Genomic DNA, 20765 nt, shown 5'->3' with positions numbered 1-20765 from the left:
GCAGACAAAGGAGGGGCCATGTCATACTGAACAGAACAGATTACTGCAAAGAAGAGTACTGACAACTAAACAATGAGGAACACTACAGACAGTTACCCGCAGATCCGACCAAAGAACACACCCGTCAACTCAACACTCTGACCAAGGCCTTTGATCCGAACCTTCACAGCACCCTCCGTGCTCTCATCCCACGTACTCCCTGTGTTGGAGATCTCTACTGCCTCCCAAAGATATACAAGGCAAACACACCTCACCGTCCCATTGTATCGGGCAATGGAACACTGTGTGAGAACCTCTCCGGCTATATCGAGGGCATCCTGAAACCCATTGTACAAAGAACCCCCAGCTTTGTCGCAACACTACGGACTTCCTACGGAAACGCAGCACACGTGGAGCAGTTGAACCAGAGATACTCCCCGTCACAATGGAAGACTCGGCGCTCTACACCAACATCCCCTACGACAATGGCATTGCTGCAACTGCCTCAGTACTCAACACCGACAACTGCCAGTTTCCAGATGCAATTTTACAACTCATCTGCTTCATCCTGGGCCACAATGTCTTCACCTTCAACAACCAGTTTTCATCCAGACACACGGAATAGCCATGGGGACCAAATTCGCACCTCAATATGCCAACATCTTCATGCACAGGCTCGAACAAGACTTCTTCACTGCACAGGACCTTCGACCGATGCTATACACTAGATACATCGATGACATTTTCTTCCTTTGGACTCGCGGTGAACAATCACTGAAACAACTATATGATGACATCAACAAATTCCATCCCACCATCAGACTCACCACGGACTACTCTCCAGAATCAGTGGCATTCTTGGACACACGCATTTTGATCAAGGACAGTCACCTCAACACCTTGCTGTACTGCAAACCCCTAGATAACCTCACGATGCTGCAATTCTCCAGCTTCCACCCTAAACACGTTAAAGATGCCATCCCCTACGGACAAGCCCTCTGTATACAAGGATCTGCTCAGATGAGGAGGACCACCTCCAAATGCTGAAAGATGCCCTCATTAGAACAGGATATGATGCCTCACAGAGCCAGGGACCTGAGTTCCATTCCCAGCTTGGGTCACTGTGTGTGCAGAGTCTGCACTTTCTCCCTATGTCTGCGTGGGTTTCCTCCCACAGTTGAAAAAAACTGGCTGGTTAGGTGCGTTGGCCGTGCTAAATTCTTCCTCAGTATACTTGAACACACAATTGGAGTGTGGCCACTAGGGGATTTTCACAATAACTTCATTGCAGTGTTAATGCAAGACTACTTGTGACACTAGTAAATAAACTTTAGTTTGCATTAACGGAACTAATCAATACAAAATAACGCACACCATTTTTCCCTTGCACAATATCTTGGTCAGATAGTATTTAGAACACTACCGACATCCAGTTTTGCAAAGAAAAATAAGCTGAGGTCTAAGCAGTGATTTATGAATAACTTCTCTGCTTTTGTTCTTTATGCTCATGTTAATAAATCCAAGGATTCAATCCGCATTATTGGGAAAAAAAAACACCTTCACAATTTGTCCTGCCACCTTCAAAAGATTTGTGTACATCGACCCCTAGGTTTCTCTCCTCATATTTCATGCACCATGTGTCTGATCAGTTCATCAGAATGTCCTGGAGCTCCTGAGGTCTGTTATTATCATCCTCACTGTTTACTTCATTTCAGCATTTTGCATTATCCGCGAATTTTGAACTTATGTTTTCTATGCCCAACGTGATTTATTATTTAGTAGTGGGGCCGTTACGAATCAAAGACAAAGGAACCAAGTTAGTCTCTTACAGAATGCTTACAGCACAGAAGAAGGCTATTCTGCCCATCATATCTGTGCCAGCTGTTTGTAAGAGTTGTTCAGCTTGTCCCACTCCCCTGCCTTTCCCTCATGATCTGATAAATGATTTCTCTTTGGATAATGATGATGTGGAAATGCCAGCGTTGGACTGGGGTGGGCACAGTAAGACGTCTCACATCACTAAGTTAAAGTTTAACAGGTTTTATTTGGAAACACGAGCTTTCAGAGCGCTGTTCCTTCATTACCCAATGAAGGAACTAGAGCTCCACCCTCAAGCAGGACATTCCAGACCCTATTCATTTTTTGCAATGAGAAGGTTTGTCCTTGTGTCCCTGTTGCATCTTTCGCCTATCACTTTAAATCTGGTTCTCACCCCTTTCCGTCAATGGGAACAGTTTCACTCTATCTACTCTGTTCAGACCCTTAATTTTCAATATGTTACTACACCTCACCTTAACTTTCTCTTCTCTAAGGAAAACAGCCCCAGCTTCCACAAATTAGCCTCATAACTGAAGGCCCTCAGCCCTGGAACCATTCTGTGAACATTTTTCGCACTGTCTCCAATGCTTTCATATCTCTGCTAAATGTACTGCCCAGAATTAGACACAATACCCTGGCTGAGGTCAAACTGACATTTTATAAAGGGAGATAGTCTAGTGAGTGGGCAAGGGTCTAGCAGATGGAGTGCACTGTTGGTAAATGTGAGGTCATTCATTTTGGTAGGAATAACAGTAGGATGGAAAATTATTTAAATGATAAAAAATTGCAGCATACTGCTGTGCAGTGGGACCTGGGTGTCCTTGTGCATGAATCACAAAAAGTTGGTTTGCAGGTGTAGCAGGTAATTAAGAAGGCAAATGGAATTTTTGTCCAATGAGGAAACTCACACAGATAAGGGGAATAGCCAGGAATTGAACCCGATCTCTAGCGCTGTAAGGCAGTAGTATTAACTGCTGTGCCACCATGAAGATCAGTGGAAAAGTTCTTTGGTTCAGATTATTTATAATTTTTAATTTACATTTATCTAAGCTAGGACCAGAAAGGAACCACAAGGATGTGCAAACAGGCTGCATGAACCCAAGAGAACTAAACCACAACATAGATAAAGAAAATGTCAGCACAGCAAACTACACATGAGAAATGGATCAGTGTATCTCATCACTGCTACTTTTTCTACCACTGCCCAAGAACCTTGCAAAACACCAAGACATAGGAATAACAAGTTATTCTTATTTGTAAAAAACATTATGGGATATTTGTAACAGATTGTTACTTCAGTCTCTGAATCTCTCCCATAGCCCCGAACTTTTTCTTTTTCTTCTATTTCCCCTATACCCCTTCACACCACATTCTCATAGAGACATGTCAAGTTGCCCTGATCATATTCTCACTAGACTGCTGGCCACCCAATTACCCTTCTTGGCCCCCATTCTAGCTGATATTTTAAATTCCTCCCACTCCTCCGATTCTGCCCAGCTCCTTTTCAAAACCACTGCACCACCACCGTCCTTAAAAAAAAAAATCGACACTGGTCAGCGCTTCTGAGTTATCAAGGTCCTAACTTATAAATGCTCTCTTCATCCTCAGCTTTACTGCGTTGGAATTAAGATATCGACTTCTGTGAGAATGGGGTCAGGGGACGAAGGGATGTCTCGAGAGGAGCTTGGCAGGGGCACATGGACAAACAGAAAATAAACTACACAAAGTTTAAGTTTATTTTTTAGTGTCACAAGAAGCCTTACATTAACACTACAGTGAAGTTAATGTGAAAACCCCTGAGAGAGCTAGCAATCACTTTGGCTTACCTTCATAAATACTCTGGAGCCAGGAATCACAAGCACAATGGCTAAATCTAGAGATGATACAATATCTAAGGAAGGTGGCTAGATGCCAAATCCTATTAGAAATCTATGCAAATTTATAACATATTCAGAGGTGAAATGGATAAGAGAAAGAAGCAAGCTCTTTACACCTGCTCTAGCTCTCTCTGAGACAGTTTCCTCTTCCAAACTGTTCAGCATGCAACCCTTTCAAATATTTAAGTCAGTTAAAGTTAAGTTAAAGTTTATTTATTAGCCACAAGTAAGGCTTACATTAGCACTGCAATGAAGTTACTGCGAAATTCCCCTAGTCGCCACGACCCAGTGCTGGTTCAGGTCAATGAGCCTAACCAGTATGTCTTTCTTTCTGTGGGAGGAAACCTGAGCACCAGAGGAAATCCACGCAGACACAGGTGAATGTGCAAAATCCACACAGACAGTGACCTAAGCTGAGAATCAAACTCGGGTCCCTGGTGCTGTGAGGCAGCAGTGCTAACCACTGTGCCACCCGTGAATGACACCAGCAGCTAGTGAGTGGAAAGGGGATAGTTTAATCCACCTCAGTGCACTGAACCAAACTATGGGAGTGCATTGGCACCCAACTGAGTGCATTGCGTTCATCTCCCACACAGATTATGGACTGAAGAGATCTGGGTGCAAATTACAACCCTTAGCCAGAGATTTACACTCTTGTAATCAGGTCAGAAGGTGATTAAGCAACAATGCCCGTAAGCAGTAAAAGCTCGCAAGTGAACACAGTGGCATCTATTAGCTTAAACCTTACAAATTACATTCACATTCTGACAGGTGTCATTTTAATTAGCACAATTAACAGAAAGCAGAAACAACTGATCACAGGACGTATTGTCTATAACAAAGAACATAAGAACATAAGAAATAGGAGCAGGAGTAGGCCATCTAGCACTTCGAGCCTGCCCCGCCATTCAATAAGATCATGGCTGATCTGTCGTGGCTCAGTCCCACATTCCCGCCCTCTCCCCATAACCCTTAATCCCCTCGCTTATCAAAAACCCATCAACCCGCGTCTTAAAAATATTTCGCGAGGCAGCCTCCACCACTTCAACGGGCAGAGAATTCCAGAGATTCACCACCCTTAGAGTGAAGAAGTTCCTCCTCAACTCCGTTCTAAACCGCCCCCCCTTTATCTTGAGGCTGTGCCCCCTAGTCCTACTGTCCTTTCTGAGCAGGAAGAGTCTCTCCACCTCTATCCTATCCATCCCATTCATCATCTTATACGTCTCAATGAGATCTCCCCTCATTCTTCTAAACTCTAACGAGTACAAGCCTAGTTTATTCAGCCTCTCCTCATAGCTCAACCCCCTCAACGCCGGTATCAGCCTAGTAAACCTCCTCTGCACTCCCTCCAGGGCCAAAATATCCTTGCGTAAGTGCGGCGACCAAAACTGCACACAGTACTCCAGCTGCGGCCTCACCAACACCTTTAATATTAGTCTTCAGTGCCAGTTTAAAAACCTAGCTTCTCAACACCTTGCTTTGGAGCATGACTGACTCACAGCTGTTAACAATATCCATCCTCATTCTCTGCAGCAAATTATGAGTGCATCCTGCAGTATCTAATCTCAAATAAAGCAGTCCTCTCAAAGGCAGAGCTCCGTGTTGTGTTGGGTGGGCCTGTAGGATGGAAGACAGACGCATGTCCAAGAGCTTTGTGTTGTGAGATAGACGAATCCAGACAACCAGGAGGATGCACAAAGCTCTGCTTCAAGCACACTTGTGAGCATGACATGACAGCCCCGAACACTGATGATTAATACCTGGGAGTCACGAGCTGAGGAAAATGGTGCCACCGTGCCGCCTAATGGCTACAGCAGCTTGGCAACAGACACCCAAAACCAAAAACAACAATGACATTTGGTTGCTTCATTTGCAGCTCTTGTGGCTGAACCCATCGCTCAAGGATTGGTCCCTTCAGCTATCAGCAAAGATACGCCATATAAGACACCCATCTGAAATGGATTGCTTGCTGTGGGTCCATCTTTTGTAGATGGAAGAAAGCTGGAGTGACTATGCAACCCTACAGGTGGGTACCCTGACACAAACTGCCACAAATCCACATAATTAATTTAAAGCAGCTATTTTTCTGGCAGAGTATAAATGCACAATTCCATCACTTAACACTTAAACTGAAGGGTTGCTGCCAAATAGAATCCTCTGAGACCACAAGGCAAATTCAATAATTTAAGCAGACAATCATAAGAGTCTATGGAGAGCCCAGGATACGAAGGGTAGTTTTGGGCTATGTCAGCAAAGAGCAGGCAGACAAGATAGGCGAAATGGCCTCCTTTTTGTGAAGAAAGACTTGCATTCACATCGCACCTTTCGCAATCCGTAGAAATCCCAAAACACTTTACAGCCAATGAAGAACTATTTGAAGAGTAGTGTTATAAAGCAGAGGTTGATTCCCCCTGCTGAAACTAACACCGAAACACCCAAAGAGGAGTACCTCACCTTGTAATCTGTAGAAAGTGCGTGTGAGGTGGTGTGACCTGCTGTTCAGCAACTTCTAGTGGTTAAATAAAAATAAATCCCTGACACTGTCCCTAAAATCAACACGTGACAATTTATTCAACTGTGAAAAAAATAACTTACCAATTACAATGGAATAAATCCCTAACTATGAACTATTCCCAAATAAAACAAGATTCGAACAGTATGCTGTTCAAATAAATACAATTCCCACTCATTAACAAAAAAAGAATTGGGTCACTCTCCAAATTACAACTTGTGTCTTCTGGAATATTCCGGACTTTCTCTGCTGATTCTTCTGTCTGAAACTTCTTTCTTCTTTGGTACTTTTGCTCTCTAGATGGTGCTTTCTCCAAGACATAGATGAAGTTATGAAAGCGAGTGATTCCCTTTCAAAAGAGAGCATTGACAGCTGAAAGCTGTTAGCTCTGGCAGGTGGTAGTTGGTCTGCCTCTTTATCCCACTGTCACCTTCTTTTATACTCGTGATGATATGTCAATATTTTCCACAATAGGATTGGTCCTAGGTTGTCAAAACCTTAAAATTTAAATTTAATAGGTTTTTGGTATCTAAGTGACTGATTCAAATTGATTGGCTAAATTCAAAACGCCTGTTGTCTTAGTAAAACTGCTGCTTGGCCTTTTGAAACAAATATTTCAGTCTGCGTTCTCTATGTACTTACATTTTTAAATCTCTAAGCACAGAAAAAGCACCCTTCTGCTTGAAAATGTTTTGCATTGTAGGTTGCTGCAGGCCAATAAACACAGGACCTACAAGCTATCTGCTTAACCAGTGAAACCGTCTTAAGAGCAATTAGGGATGGGCAAGAACGCTAGCCTACCCAGCAATGCCCACATCCCATAAATGAATAATAATTTTAAAAAAATTAAGATTGAGAAAGAAAGAGACACAATGGTGAGGGAGGGTAAATTCATCCTGCAAAATCACCAGGAATTACCATACGTATCAAAAGAGAGTTTAACCATGTCTCCTTGACATTTAATGGCAGTACCATTGCAGAATCCCTCATAATCAACATCCCAGGGTGTGTGTGTGTGTGTGTGTGTGTGTGTGTGTGTGTGTTACCATGACCAGAAACTATCTGAACCAGCCTATAAATACTGTGGCTACAAGAAGAGATCAGAGGCTGGGAGACCAGCAGGAGTGTAATGGAATGGTCAAGACAAGGTAAAGGCATCAATTAAGGTTTTCGTAAGAGATGAACTGATCATGGGGATCACGGCATTACAAAGGTGGAAATAAGTGACCTTATTGTTGGCACAATAAGAGGTCTGAAGATCAACTCGGATCAAATGTGATATAAGGGCTGTGAAGAGACTGGCTTGTTATCACTGTTCCCAGGGAAAGGGATAGAATTAGTCTTCAAGGAATGAAGTTTGGAATGCAAAACAAAAACAGCTTCAGTCTTCTCTACAGGAAGAAATATCTGTTCTCCCAGTACTGAATGTTGGTTAAGCAGTCTGAGAATTTGAGAGTGGACGAATCAAGGGAGTTGGTGAGGTTGGGTCAGGTGTTGTCAGTGTACAAATAAAAACTAACGTTGTGCATAACATACCAAATGACCCAAGTTATTTCACGAGTGAAATCAAACAAATGCTTTAAAATTCCAGTTAAACAAGTGTCAGTGTTCCTATTTCCCACCTTGTCAATTATCACTCCGGGGAAGGTAGTGTTTTCACTGGTCACTGGCCTCGTAAACCAGAGACCGAGGGTAATACTTTGGGGCCATGGGTATGAATCCCACCGGGATGGAATTATTTTTTAAATTCTGCAATTATAACTCGAATGATGACCATGAAAACATTGTTGACTGTCATAAAAATCCATCAGCTTTAGTAAAGGAAATCTGCCACTCTAACCTGGTCTGACCTAATTATGACACACAGCAATGTGGTTGATTCTTAAATACCTTTTGAACAGGTCAATTAGGGATGGGCAATAAACGCCTATTTCCCATTCATTAATATTAAAAAAGATCTCCTCTTGGAAGTTCATATTCCTCCTTTAAATCAGCATCAAAGAAACAAATTATCCAGTCATTATGACATTGTTGTTTGTGACAAGGACAGTTAGGGATGGGCAATGAATGCTGGCCTAGGCAGCAATGTCCACATCCCATAAACGAATAATGTAGAAAAAATAAAGATTGCGAAAGAAACGGAGAAAGAACAGCGAGGGAGGGTAAATTCATCCCACAAAAGTAGAAGGCAATGATTATCTGAAACAAAAGAGAATCTACCATGCTGTGCGCAAATAGGCTGCTCTTTTTCCCACTCTACAATGCCAAACAGTACTTGATTGGTTACAAAGTGTTTTGAAATGTTCTATGAACATGAAAAGTGCTTTATAAATGCAACTCTTTCTTTTAGCAAAATAGTTCATTACCATTAGTTAAAATTCCATCAGTTTAGCAGTTGATGCAATTAGTTGTAAATGTATTATTGACTCTAAAGCACAAGTGATGTGGAAGGTACCAGCTGATACCATCCAGAGTTCTATTTTCAAGCTCTGTCAGAATGGGTCAATATTAATTTCTCCACAATCTGCTCCCCCAGAGAAAAATATAAAGTATATTCACTGCCTTACCCTAATATTATTTACTGTACTGGGATTAGTAAATCACACAAGAAAAAAACTCTCAACGAGACTTCGCATCATGAGCCAACTTGAAAAAGTGAATGATCTTAAACTGCGATCACTTAAATTAGTACGACATTCTGGTCTTAAAGAGACAAGCTATATTAAATATAACTCTCTCCTTTGAATCTCTGGAATATTTTAGCCCAGATGGTTGTGATGCTTAAAGCCGAGGTCAACAGATTTCAAAATACTACTGACAAAAGGATCTAAGATTTGTGCAGGAAAAAGGCACTAAAGTGAATTGTCAGCTATGATCGTACTAAATGGCAGATCAGGCTTGATGGATTGAATGGCCTACCCTGTTATGTTCTCTTTATTGATAGAAAAAGACACTAAATTATAAAGTACAATACTCAGAGCGTTGTAAAATTGTTCAGTATCCAATTTAGCAAAAGCACCATTGATCATCTACTATATCTGTAGGAACATTATTCAGACAATATCACATTTAGTGGATGCCCTTTAGGTTTGCTCACGGCATAGGACTTAACAATTTTCCCTTCAGTGCACCTGGTGTGGGATGCTGCAGCTTTGTGAAGCTCTATCCGAGGTGGCTATTCGACTTGTCAAGCTTGCTTGCCATTCATTCTGGTCATGGCTGATCATCAAATTCAATATCCTGATGCCAACTCCACCCCCATGCCCCTTGATCCGTTTAGCCCCCTGAGCTATATCTAATCTCTTCTTGAAATCACACAATGTTTTGGCCTCAATTACTTTATACGGCCATGAATTCCACCCATTTACCACACTCTGGGTGAAGAAAGTGCTCAGTTCTAAAAGATCTACCCCTTATCCTCAAGCTACAACCTGGATTCTGGACTCCCCCACCACTGGGAACATTCTTTCTGAATCCACCCTGTTAGAATTTTACCAGTTTCTATGAGATCCCCCTCTCTCTTCTAAACTTCATGATTACAATCCTACCTGGGACACTAACATATAAATAAAATTAAACATGTGACAATGACAAATCAACTAAAATGAGGCGATATGTTGGCAGCAGATGGTGCACTCCAGGTCACTGAATTGGCATCACTCCTCTCCCTCCTCATTCCTCTATTCAAAAACACACATAGACGATCAGACATGGTTAAAGCCAGGTACAATGTAACACAGGCAGAATTGAATTTGCTTTTTTAAAAACCCTTTGAGGAATGCTGCAGCTCTAAGGCTGTTGAGACAAGGCTAGCTGGCCTCTGTCTGAGGGAGATTGCTGCCACTTACTGTGTGCTGAGGTTGCCCTGCTGACAGGTGCAGGTGGAGCCGGGCGGCAGGCCTCCTGACAGCAGCTGCGACCACTGCGACTCAACTCAGGAAGGACCCCCACACCTGGCCTCGCCAAAAAAAAACCGCCTGATAAATCAACCGACCTCATCTGGCTTCAATCCGCCTCTGTACATATATTTCGTTTCAGAAATGGTAACGGGTCGTAGGTGCCTCTTGATCCGGAGACGGACGCCAGTCGACGTCTTAGTGGTCAGGCGATATCTTAAGACAACTAAAGGATCTCCCTTGAGTGTGAAGGAGAAGGGGGAAAAGAGCAGTTAGCGCATGCGTATATGTGGCACCACAGGCGGAATGTCGCCATTTTTGTGAGGGGCAATTTAAGGGGGGACATGGGCATGCGTAATAGCGCCATTGCAGCCCTAGCGTCGCCATTTTTGTGAGGGGCAAATAAAAGGTGGTAGGTCCGCATGCGTATTCGCCACTGCTGCCCGATGGTCACCATCTTTGTGAGGGGCAGAACAAGGCGACTCGGGACGACCGAGCATAGCCGAAGGTGAACGATGGTGGCCGAGCGCTTCCTTTGATGCGAATGGGGTTTGGGTGAAAGTGACTTCAAATGGAATCACAAAAATACTTCCATTTCCCAGAAATAGCAGTGAGGGGGAGGAATAAACAAGTAAAACAAGATATAAAAAAAATTGCCACTCAATGATGATGAGTTGAATTGATTATTGTCACATGTATTGGGATACAGTATTGTTTCATGCACACTATAGTCTAATTCTTTTAAAAAGCTTATTCATTAGTGTCACAAGTAGGCTTACATTTACACTGCAATGAAGTTACAGTGAAAAACCCCTAGTTGGCACACTGAGGGAGAACTTAGCATGGCTAATGCACCTAACCAGCACAGACTTCTGACTAGGAGGAAACCGGAACACGCAGAGGAGACCCACGCAGACACGGGGAGAATGTGCAAACTCCACACAGACAGTGACCCAAGCCAGGAATTGAATCCACATCCCTGGTGCTGCAAGGCTGCAGTGCTAAGCACTGTACCGCCGTGCTACTTTCCCAAGGCAGCAGAAAGTGTAGCTGGAGTCAACTGATGGGAGGCTGGGTTGTGTGATGGACTGGGCTACGTTCACAACTCTTTGCAGTTTCTTGCAGTCTTGGTCAGAGCAGGAGCCCTATTTGAAAGTGAGTTCAAAATGGAATCATTATCACAAAAGTGCTTCCGTGCTTCAGAAATAGCAATGAGCGGGGGAAATTGTTTTGTGGTGGCGGTGGGGGGAAGTGGGGTGGGGGGGGAGTAAAATAAAATAAAAACAAAATTCCTACACAATGACAATGAATGCAATTTCATTCAAACTTTATCCCAATTCAATTGCAATGATGGGAGACTTTTTTAAAGAAAGGATGAGAGCGGCTAAAACAACATTTTGGTTCCTCCAGGATGGACTGGGGAATTGACAATGGGTCAGGACTTCCGAGGAGGTAACAGTGGCCACTCCGCCACTGTTTTCCCACATTCGTTTGGAGATGCACCTTCCTTGCCTGACTACTTTTTTCCCCAAAAAATGTCCTTTATCCCTAAATCTGTGAGTACATCACAAACATTCCAAAATGACCATCACACAAAAACAATAATATTCAGGTTCTTTACATACACCAAGCAGCGATCTGAGATGTTTCAATATCATAAATGTTTTATTCAGCTTATAATGATCTTACAAATGTTGCAGTTATTTTAAGGGGTGTCTACAAAGAACAAGATGCACTCTGAGGTTCTTCAGTACAAATGAGAGACAGGTGATATTCACAGAGTACATTCAGTGAGACATTCAGTCCCCTTGGTTCTGCTCCTCTTGGTTCAGTACGGTTGACAGGTCTTATGCAGTGATCTTCCTCATTGCGCCTCTGCTACGGCTGTCCAAGCTTCAGTGTATCCCTCATTCCAAAGCCCAGGACCACCTGCTGAAGGCTGCAACCTCCTTGCCCGACTTTTCGACTCAGGAGGGTTGAGAAAAGTATGTTATGAGGTTTTCAGTGCAGCGTAGCAGTGTCAAACAAAAGGAGGCCCCTTTTTATGGCACAAGCTGCTGTAAAACACATGAGGTTTCTCACCACTTTGAGAAGGAAGGTCCTAGCCACTTTGAGAAGCCAAAAAAGAGTACATAAGGGGGAGGTAGGGCACATGGAGGTGGTTTTGGGGGCACAGGATGGGTTGAATTGTCATTTGGGTGTGCAGTTGGGGCTGTCAGGTAGTCAGTTGGGATTTAAGTGGCCTGAAGTCTCTCTGTGCCTTTATTGCATTACAAGATGAACAGTTGGGGTTGCTCTGTACCATGGCTTGTACCATGTAAAATGGATCATTGGTGTTGGCGGATTTCAGACTGTCTGACTATTTGGATGACCTGTTCTAGAGACAGACCTTCCTTGGCTGGTTATATACCTGAAAGGGCATCATCAGCCACTTCAATAACAATTCTGTCCTTTCTGAGTTCTGACTCACCATAGTTACAGAGATTGATCGGAATTCTCCTAAAAGGTATTCTGTATCGAATTTGTGTGAAAACTGGAGTAATTCATGCTGGTTTTTTCAGTGGGAGTTCAGAGAAGAATCTCCCACGCTCTGTGCATTGCAGAGGGCAACAGTGTGAGATCATTAAATTTCAGGGAATGGGGCCTATTCCCGCTGGAGAGGTTTAAATCAGTGCGATGAGTGGGGGCACTGTGGATGCACCGTTCTATCAGCACTGAGATCGGTGCATGCGCAGTGGCCCTGCACTGATGGCCTCCCAATTGCTGGCCAATTCGAATGCTGGCCAACCTTGCAACCCCTGCAATGCTTGTTCCCCCCTGCCCCCCCCCCACCCCACCCACCCCACCATGGCCTGATCGCAGTCCCCCGACCATTCCTAGGCCTAGCACTCCCAACCCCCACTCTCCTACAGTGCCGACCACTCCCCCCCCTCACCTGACCCCCACCCAGTCTGCTCTGATCGCTGGCCTCCCTCCTTCCCCAACCAATCCCTCTGCAGAGTGGCAGCGGGACTCCCATCCCCAGCAATCACTCCTTACCCCCCCCCCACCCCATAGGCCCTGCCCCCAATGCCCTGTCCCCCCCCGGCATTGCCCTATTCCTGATGGGCAGTGCCAAGGTGCCCCCTTGATCATTGGCACTTTGCCCCTTTGAGCAATGCCAGGGGCCAGAGTGCCGAAACCCAGGGGGCACTACCCTGTTGCCTGACCCTCCGCAAGGCCCCGATTACCCTCTCTCCACTCCAGCGGGATCAGGCCGCTAATTCCCCAAAACTGGGGAACTACTGTAAAACCCCTCTGGAATGAAATACTCCGAGTGGGAAGGGGGACAGGCTAGCAGCAAGCCCAGAGATTGTAGGCCTGGGCCCGCTAACTTCATTTAAAATATATTTAAATTAGAACTAAAATACTTACCCCGCCTCTCTGCTGGAAATCCGCCACTGGCAGATGCTATAGCAGCGGGAACGCGTGCGCAAATCCCACGCATCGCCCACTGTGGGAGTATCCCGGCCTGCTGTACCTAAACATTAGTGCAATGGAATAGGACAATCGCCCCCACTGACTTCAGCGAAGCAATGTGATAGGAAAGCCTATAAGATGAACTGCAGCAACTCACCAAGGCTTTTGGCCCTTCTTGCCTGTGCCAAACCATTTTTTGCCTAGTCCCACTGACCTGCACATGGACCATATCCCTCCACGCCCCTCTCATCCATGTACCTGTCCAAGTTTCTCTTAAAAGTGAGCCCGCATTTACCACTTTATCCGACAGCTCATTCCACACTCCCACCACTCTCTGCGTGAAGAAGCCCCCCCTAATGTTCCCTTTAAACTTTTCTCCTTTCACCCTTAACCCATGCCCTCTGTTTTTTTTTCTCCCCTAGCCTCAATGGAAAAAGTCTGCTTGCATTCACTCTATCTATACCCATCAAAATCTTATACACCTCTCTCAAATCTCCCCTCATTCTTCTAGACTCCAGGGAATAAAGTCCTAACCTATTCAATCTCTCTCTGTAACTCAGCTTCTCAACTCCTGGCAACATCCTCGTGAACCTTCTCTGCACTCTTTCAACCTCATTTACATCTTTGGTGTAACTAGGTGACCAAAACTGTACACAATACTCTAAATTCAGCCTCACCAATGCCTTATATGAGCTATGAGGAGAGGCTGAATAAACTAGGCTTGTACTCGTTAGAGTTTAGAAGAATGAGGGGAGATCTCATTGAGACGTATAAGATGATGAATGGGATGGATAGGATAGACGTGGAGAGACTCTTCCCGCTCAGAAAGGACAGTAGGACTAGGGGGCACAGCCTCAAGATAAAGGGGGGGCGGTTTAAAACAGAGCTGAGGAGGAACTTCTTCACTCAAAGGGTGGTGAATCTCTGGAATTCTCTGCCCGTTGAAGTGGTGGAGGCTGCCTCGCGAAATATTTTTAAGACGCGGGTTGATGGGTTTTTGATAAGCGAGGGGATTAAGGGTTATGGGGAGAGGGCGGGAAAGTGGAACTGAGCCACGACAGATCAGCCATGATCTTATTGAATGGCGGGGCAGGCTCGAAGGGCTAGATGGCCTACTCCTGCTCCTATTTCTTATGTTCTTATGTTCTCATGTTATATAAACTTGATGTGGATATGCCGGCGTTGGACTGGGGTAAACACAGTAAAAAGTCTGACAACACCAGGTTTAAGTCCAACCGATTTATTTGAAAGTGAACTCACTAGCTTTCAAGGTTTCCCTCTTTGTCAGGTGAATGGAGAGTTCTGGCCTCAGACAGAGCATATAAAGCATGGACAGTTTACAGATTACTGATTAGAATGTGAATCTTTACACCTAACCAATAGCCAAGTTCCGCACACATGAGGACGGTCTCAACAGGGATCTTGGGTTCATGTCGCACTATCTGTAACCCCCGTGACTTGCCTGGGTTTGCAAAACCTCACCTACTATACTGTCTGGAGACAATACACATCTCTTTAACCTGTGATCAGTGCTCCTTCCACTCACATTGTCGGCCACTTTAGGACTTGAACAGCAGGTTAGGTGTAAAGACTCGCATTCTAATCAGTAATCTGTAAACTATCTGTGCTTTATATGCTCTGTCTGAGGCCAGAACTCTCCATTCACCTGATGAAGAGGGAAACCTTGAAAGCTAGTGAGTTTACTATCAAATAAATCGGTTATATAACCTTACCATAACACTCCAACTTTTATACTCAATACTCTGATGTTCTTGCTGGACTGGTGTTTTCTCAAAGTCAGTTTACTAAAGTGCTCTAATGCATCAATCCAGTGATATATTTAACACTCATGGTTCAAGCGAAATGGGTTGAAAAGTTTGTGATCAGCTTACTGATGTAATGTTATATTCCACCAGTAGGTGCCAGCTTGTGCCTAGATCAGGTAATGGGACAGAGTGTGAGTGCAGAGCTTGAGGTCAGCACATTAGATGGAGACTATGGAGTGAGAAAACTGTATTTTCCAGGCATTTTCTGCTTTTAATCACCGTCCTCAGTATCTAACTTATGCTCACAAAGCAAATGGGGTTAGAATTTCGGCCACATTCTCCTCCCAGTCAGCAGAAAGCCCCAGAGAAATTCAGGGATGTCTTTCTGATCTTCTACCTAAGTTTTGTTGAACATTCGGGAAAAACCTGTGGGGAAATCCCAGGCGAGCTGTGTTCCACTTGTCGTAAATGTAAAGGTTGACTCAGCAATGAGTCTGTTGGAGAACTTGCCTGGCCAATAAAAATCAGTCCACCCAAGTGCCTGATTTGCAAGGTGCAGTAATGCTAAGTCATCTCACTGTGATGGTTGGCTTGTTGCTGGCCAGAAGCTGCCGACCTCTCCGTACCCATGCACTCAAGTGTCTTCATTCGAACTATTTGCAGGATTTTGCCTTCATGTTGAGGCGGTCACTTTGGGCTGCCCATCAGTCCTTGTTGTCAGACTACGATGCTGAACAGCCTTCCCCCCTGCAAGGTAAAAGAGAAAGTTAACCTTACAGTTGGTATTTAAGATTATCAGAGAGTTTGTTAAGGTACATTGAGATAAAATATTTCCAATTTTTGGGTGGACAAAACTAGGGGCCCTGTGTATAAGACGGTGGCACAGTGGTTAGCGCTGCTGCCTCACAGCACCAAGGGCTCGGGCTCGATTCCCGGCTTGGGTCACTGTCTGGGTGGAGTTTACACGTTCTCCCCGTGTCTGCGTGGGTTTCCTCCGGGTGCTCCGGTCTCCTCCCACATTCCAAACATGCGCAGGTTAGGTGGATTGGCCATACTATATTGTCCTTTAGTGTCAGGGGAGGTTATAAGGGTAAATATGTGGGGTTACGGGAATAGGGCCTGGGTGGGATTGTTGTCAGCGAAGGCTCGATAGGCTGAATGGCCTCCTGCTGCACTGTTAGAATTCTATGATTGTACTGACCCTCACCTCCTCACCCCTTCACCTATTCCTCCCTCCACTACCCTCACCTTCCCTTTGCCCTTTTGCCTTTTTCTTCTCTGTCACTTCCCCTGTGAAGGGGAAAATTATTAACCGGCTAATAAGATTTCAGACTGAATACATAAGACACTGACAACTCTACCAGCAGAGAGTTAAATGATTCTTGAAACAAAGATAATAATCTAATGAAACAAATAGTGAACTATAGTTTACACATATGTGAATGCAATAAGAGAATTAAGTAATTATGATTTTAAAACATATATGCTGATATTTTAGATGAATTTTAAGTATTGAATAAATTGCTGTTCCTTTCAGGAAGTTATTGCAAGGTATGATGGTAAAGGCAAAGAGTTCAGAGCCAAGGACCTGGAAACTTCAATAGTTAATAGAATTCATATCAGAAAGATTCTGGTGAGGGAACCCATTTTGCAACTTTCCAAACAGTGACACTCATTGTCTAGACATGATAATAGATATGTACCTGGACGCAGGATCATGTGTCTATCCAGCTTGGCAGTGAGCCAGTGGGAAGGTTCATTTTGACCCCTATGATGAGCATCCATAGTTACACAGCAACAGGGAAGTGAGTTCAGCTAAAGTGGGAGTCAGCGTCCAGATTAAATGGACGAACGAGATATCGTTATGCTGGATGGTAAAATGTGATTGGCTGAGTTGCTTGTCAGGAATTATTATTGATCTATGTTTACTGAAAATTGATTTTAAGCTAATATGAGGCAGGAATGATAGATAAGAAAGTCTATAATTGATCTGTTTTTGATTGTAAATGTTAGATTCATCGGAGTGGTTCTATTGCTCTATTCCAGAGCTACTTAACCCTGCTGATGATCTCTGAGCAGCTGTGTTATTTTTGTTTTAAATCAATAAAAATATCTGCCTTTATATAGAGATATCTGCCTCATTAGCTGCATATTGTCTGCAGTTAAATTGGCCATCTCAAATTATCCCACAACACCCTGCCTCCCCAATTCTAAAAAGTTGGACAAAGCCTGACTTCTAGGTCATTCTGTGACCTCCCTCCCAGCTCTAAGCGCTAACAAAAATGGTTTAGTTTATTTATTAGCGTCTCAAGTGGGCTTACATTAACACTGCAATGATGTTACTGTGAAAATCTCTTGGCTGCCTTGAAGAGCAATGCCTGAATTGGTATATTCAGAAGCTGTAAACCAGGTTCATGAAATGGAACATGTGGAGACAGTGAGAAATTCGGAGCGAGTATTAGAATCTGATATTTGATTGCAGTAGATTGCTGGTCTGATAAGTGCGAAACTTTGTGAGATCGTGAGATATTTTCCAATGAAAAGATCCTTTCAACTCACTTGTTCTCATTGTTTGAGAATGACCTCCCTCCCATCCTGTTTTGGCTTTGAGCTGTTGTTCAGCTTCTGCTGAGAAATCTGCAAGGTGGTAATATCTTTGATTGCAAAATGCAATTGCCTAGATCAGCAGGATATTGTTTGAGGAGGTAACAGATTGTTAATAAATGTATCTGTATCAGTCGTTGAGACACAGTGGATTGAGGTTGAAAACAAAAACAAAGGTGTAATTTTGTATTTATTTTTAATATATGTGGTGGCCTAGTGTCAGAGTGCTATAATGCTGCGACGTTCCATAACTAAATCAATTCGCATTTTTATGCTTCACAAAAACCTAATGAGACAAAAATGGGTGCCAGGCCTGAAAAAGAAAAACCCTCCATGGCAGCAGGATAACTCCTCAAATCATAGTTGCCATAAAGCACTTTGGAAGCTCCTGAGATCATGAAAAGCACTACAAAAAATGCAACTTTTATCTTTACTGGGAGAAGTGAGAAAATATGAAAGTTTGTGGGCGTTATGCATATTCATTGGTTTGCCCTATATCTTAGGTGTTGAATTTATTTCTGAACAATGCGGCGATCTCTCCAGTCCTAAATCACAATGGATTCATTTGACAGCACTTTGAAATATCTCAGAACTTATAGGATTTCAATACACATGGAGCTGGATTGTAACCAAGTCGGGATGAGTGAGGAGCCCTTTAAAAATAATGGTCAGCATCTGTTTCTGGGATTCTTGACCCCAGTCCTGGGGATTACAATTATCAGGTGTGTCTTTTGATGATGCGGGCTGATTCTTTTTGCAAGCCCTGCAGTTCCATTGTGGGGACACATGTGCCCTCACCATCAAAAATGACCACATTCTCCCCATGTCTGCATGGGATTCCGCTGGGTGCTCTGGTTTCTTCTCACATTACAGTGGCACAGTGGTTAGCACTGATTCCCGGCTTGGGTCAATGTCTGTGTGGAGTTTGCACGTTCTCCCTGTGCCTGCATGGATTTCTTCCGGATTCTCTGGTTTCCTCCCACAGTCCAAAAGATGTGTTGGTTAGGTGCATTGACCATGCTAAATTCTCCCTCAGTGTACATGGACAGGCGCCGGACTGGGGCGACGAGGGGATTTTCACAGTAACTTCATTGCAGTGTTAATATAGGCCTACTTGTGACTAATAAATAAACTTTAAAACACTCCAAAGATTTGCGGGTTAGGTGGTCTGGCCATTCTAAATTCCCTTTTAATGTCCCAAGACGTGTCGGGTTAGATGGATGGCGAAAGGGTGGGATATGGGGATAGGGCAGGGGAGGGGGCTGGGTAAGATAGTCTGTCAGAGGGTGGTGCAGACTTGATGGGCCAAAAGGCCTCTTCTGTACTGTGGGGGTTCAATGTTGCCTGGTAGTTGTGAATAACATGAGATAAAAATTCAAGGCTTCCTCTTCTTTTTGATACCTTAAGCTTGATAAAAATGAAGAAATGATCAGTTTCCTGGGCTTGATGCTTTCTGTGACTATCAGATAGTGGAAGTCTTGTCATTGTAGATTGTAGATGTGTTGTAAATTGTTTTATTTCCTTTTTATGGTTCATGGAGTTGGCACGATGAGATTTGATGTGGTGTAATCGATGAAATTGTCACATCAGATGTTACGAAACAAAATGTTGTGCTCATGCTTTGCTGGAGCCCTCCTGCTCCCCACTTCTCTCTCCACATTGTAAAAAGTAATGCTTCTTTTGAAATGCACTCATCATTCTCTTCCGGAGGTTGCTAAAGAAACTGCATCCACCCTACTGCTCAAGATCACCCAAAGAGCTTTGCTAATATTCTTGTTGAATTTAGCAATGTTTACTGCAGTATCGTTTTATAATGCAACAGCTCATCCCCCTCGATGCTGCAGACATACATGCTGAGAAGTCTCCATAATTCTGCCTGCAAACCTTTGGAGTGTTTTAAAGTTTATTTATTAGTCACAAGTAGGCTTACATTCACAGTGCAATGAAGTTACTGTGAAAATCCCCTTGACGTGACACTCCGGTGCCTGTCCATGTACACTGAAGGAGAATTTAGCATGGCCAATGCATCTAACCAACACATCTTTTGGACTGTGGGATGAAACCAGCGCATCTGGAGGAAATCCACGCAGACACAAGGAGAAAGTACAGAAACATGTAGAAACATTCAAAATAGGAAAGAAATAGACCATTAGGCCCTTCGAGCCAGCTGTGCCATTCATCCTCTATCTCAAAAATATACTCGCATTCTCTCCCCATTGCCCTGGCACCAATCGCTCCTCATTTGACAATCCTATCATCCCAGCAATCAGTTTGGTGAACGCAATGAATATTGGTAGCATTTAGGTGGGCTTGGGTAAGACACACTTTTTTTTAGACAGGTTAAATTCAAAAAGAATGTTCTCAGTGGTGGGGGCATCCAGAACTAAGGGTTATAGTTTGAGGATAAGGGGTAAACCTTTAAGGATTGAGGTAAGGAGAAATTTCTTCACTCAGAGAGTCGTGAATGTGTGGAATTCACTACCACAGAAAGAGGCTAAAACATTATGTGTTTCAAGAAGAAATTAGGTGTAGCTCTAGGGTCTAAAAGGGATCAAGGGATATGGGGGGGGGGCGCGGGAACTGGGGATCAGGTTGTTGAATTTGATGATCAGCCATGATCAAAATGAATGGTGGAGCAGGCTCGAAGGGCAGAATGGCCTCCTCCTGCTTCCAGTTTCTACGTTTCAATGTTAGGTTAATTTGTTGATCACTAGATATTGATAAGTTTAGGTTGCAGCATTGACGCCGGGGTGTTTATGAGCAGTGGAGATTTTCTCCTTCAACCTCTTGCTGGCAGTTGCTCTGTTACTTTGCGATTATGATTTGGGGAGGTGGAGTGATATTTAGTCGAACT

General features: G+C 43.8%; 1 protein-coding gene across 1 annotated transcript in view; it reads right to left on the bottom strand.

Moving 5' to 3' along the window:
• The window catches only part of LOC145349202 (uncharacterized), a 29577-nt gene extending 19468 nt beyond the window's left edge, over positions 1-10109 (bottom strand). The window contains exon 1 of the mRNA XM_080197654.1: positions 10035-10109. The gene's annotated coding sequence lies outside the window, so the exon portion shown is untranslated. The remainder of the gene's footprint in view (positions 1-10034) is intronic.
• Between the last annotated feature and the right edge of the window lie 10656 nt (positions 10110-20765).

Source organism: Carcharhinus amblyrhynchos, chromosome 10 (genome assembly GCF_965287045.1).
Source record: "Carcharhinus amblyrhynchos chromosome 10, sCarAmb.v2.hapA, whole genome shotgun sequence".
Classification (NCBI taxonomy): Eukaryota; Metazoa; Chordata; class Chondrichthyes; order Carcharhiniformes; family Carcharhinidae; genus Carcharhinus; species Carcharhinus amblyrhynchos.
This window is presented reverse-complemented; position numbering and strand designations above follow the sequence as displayed.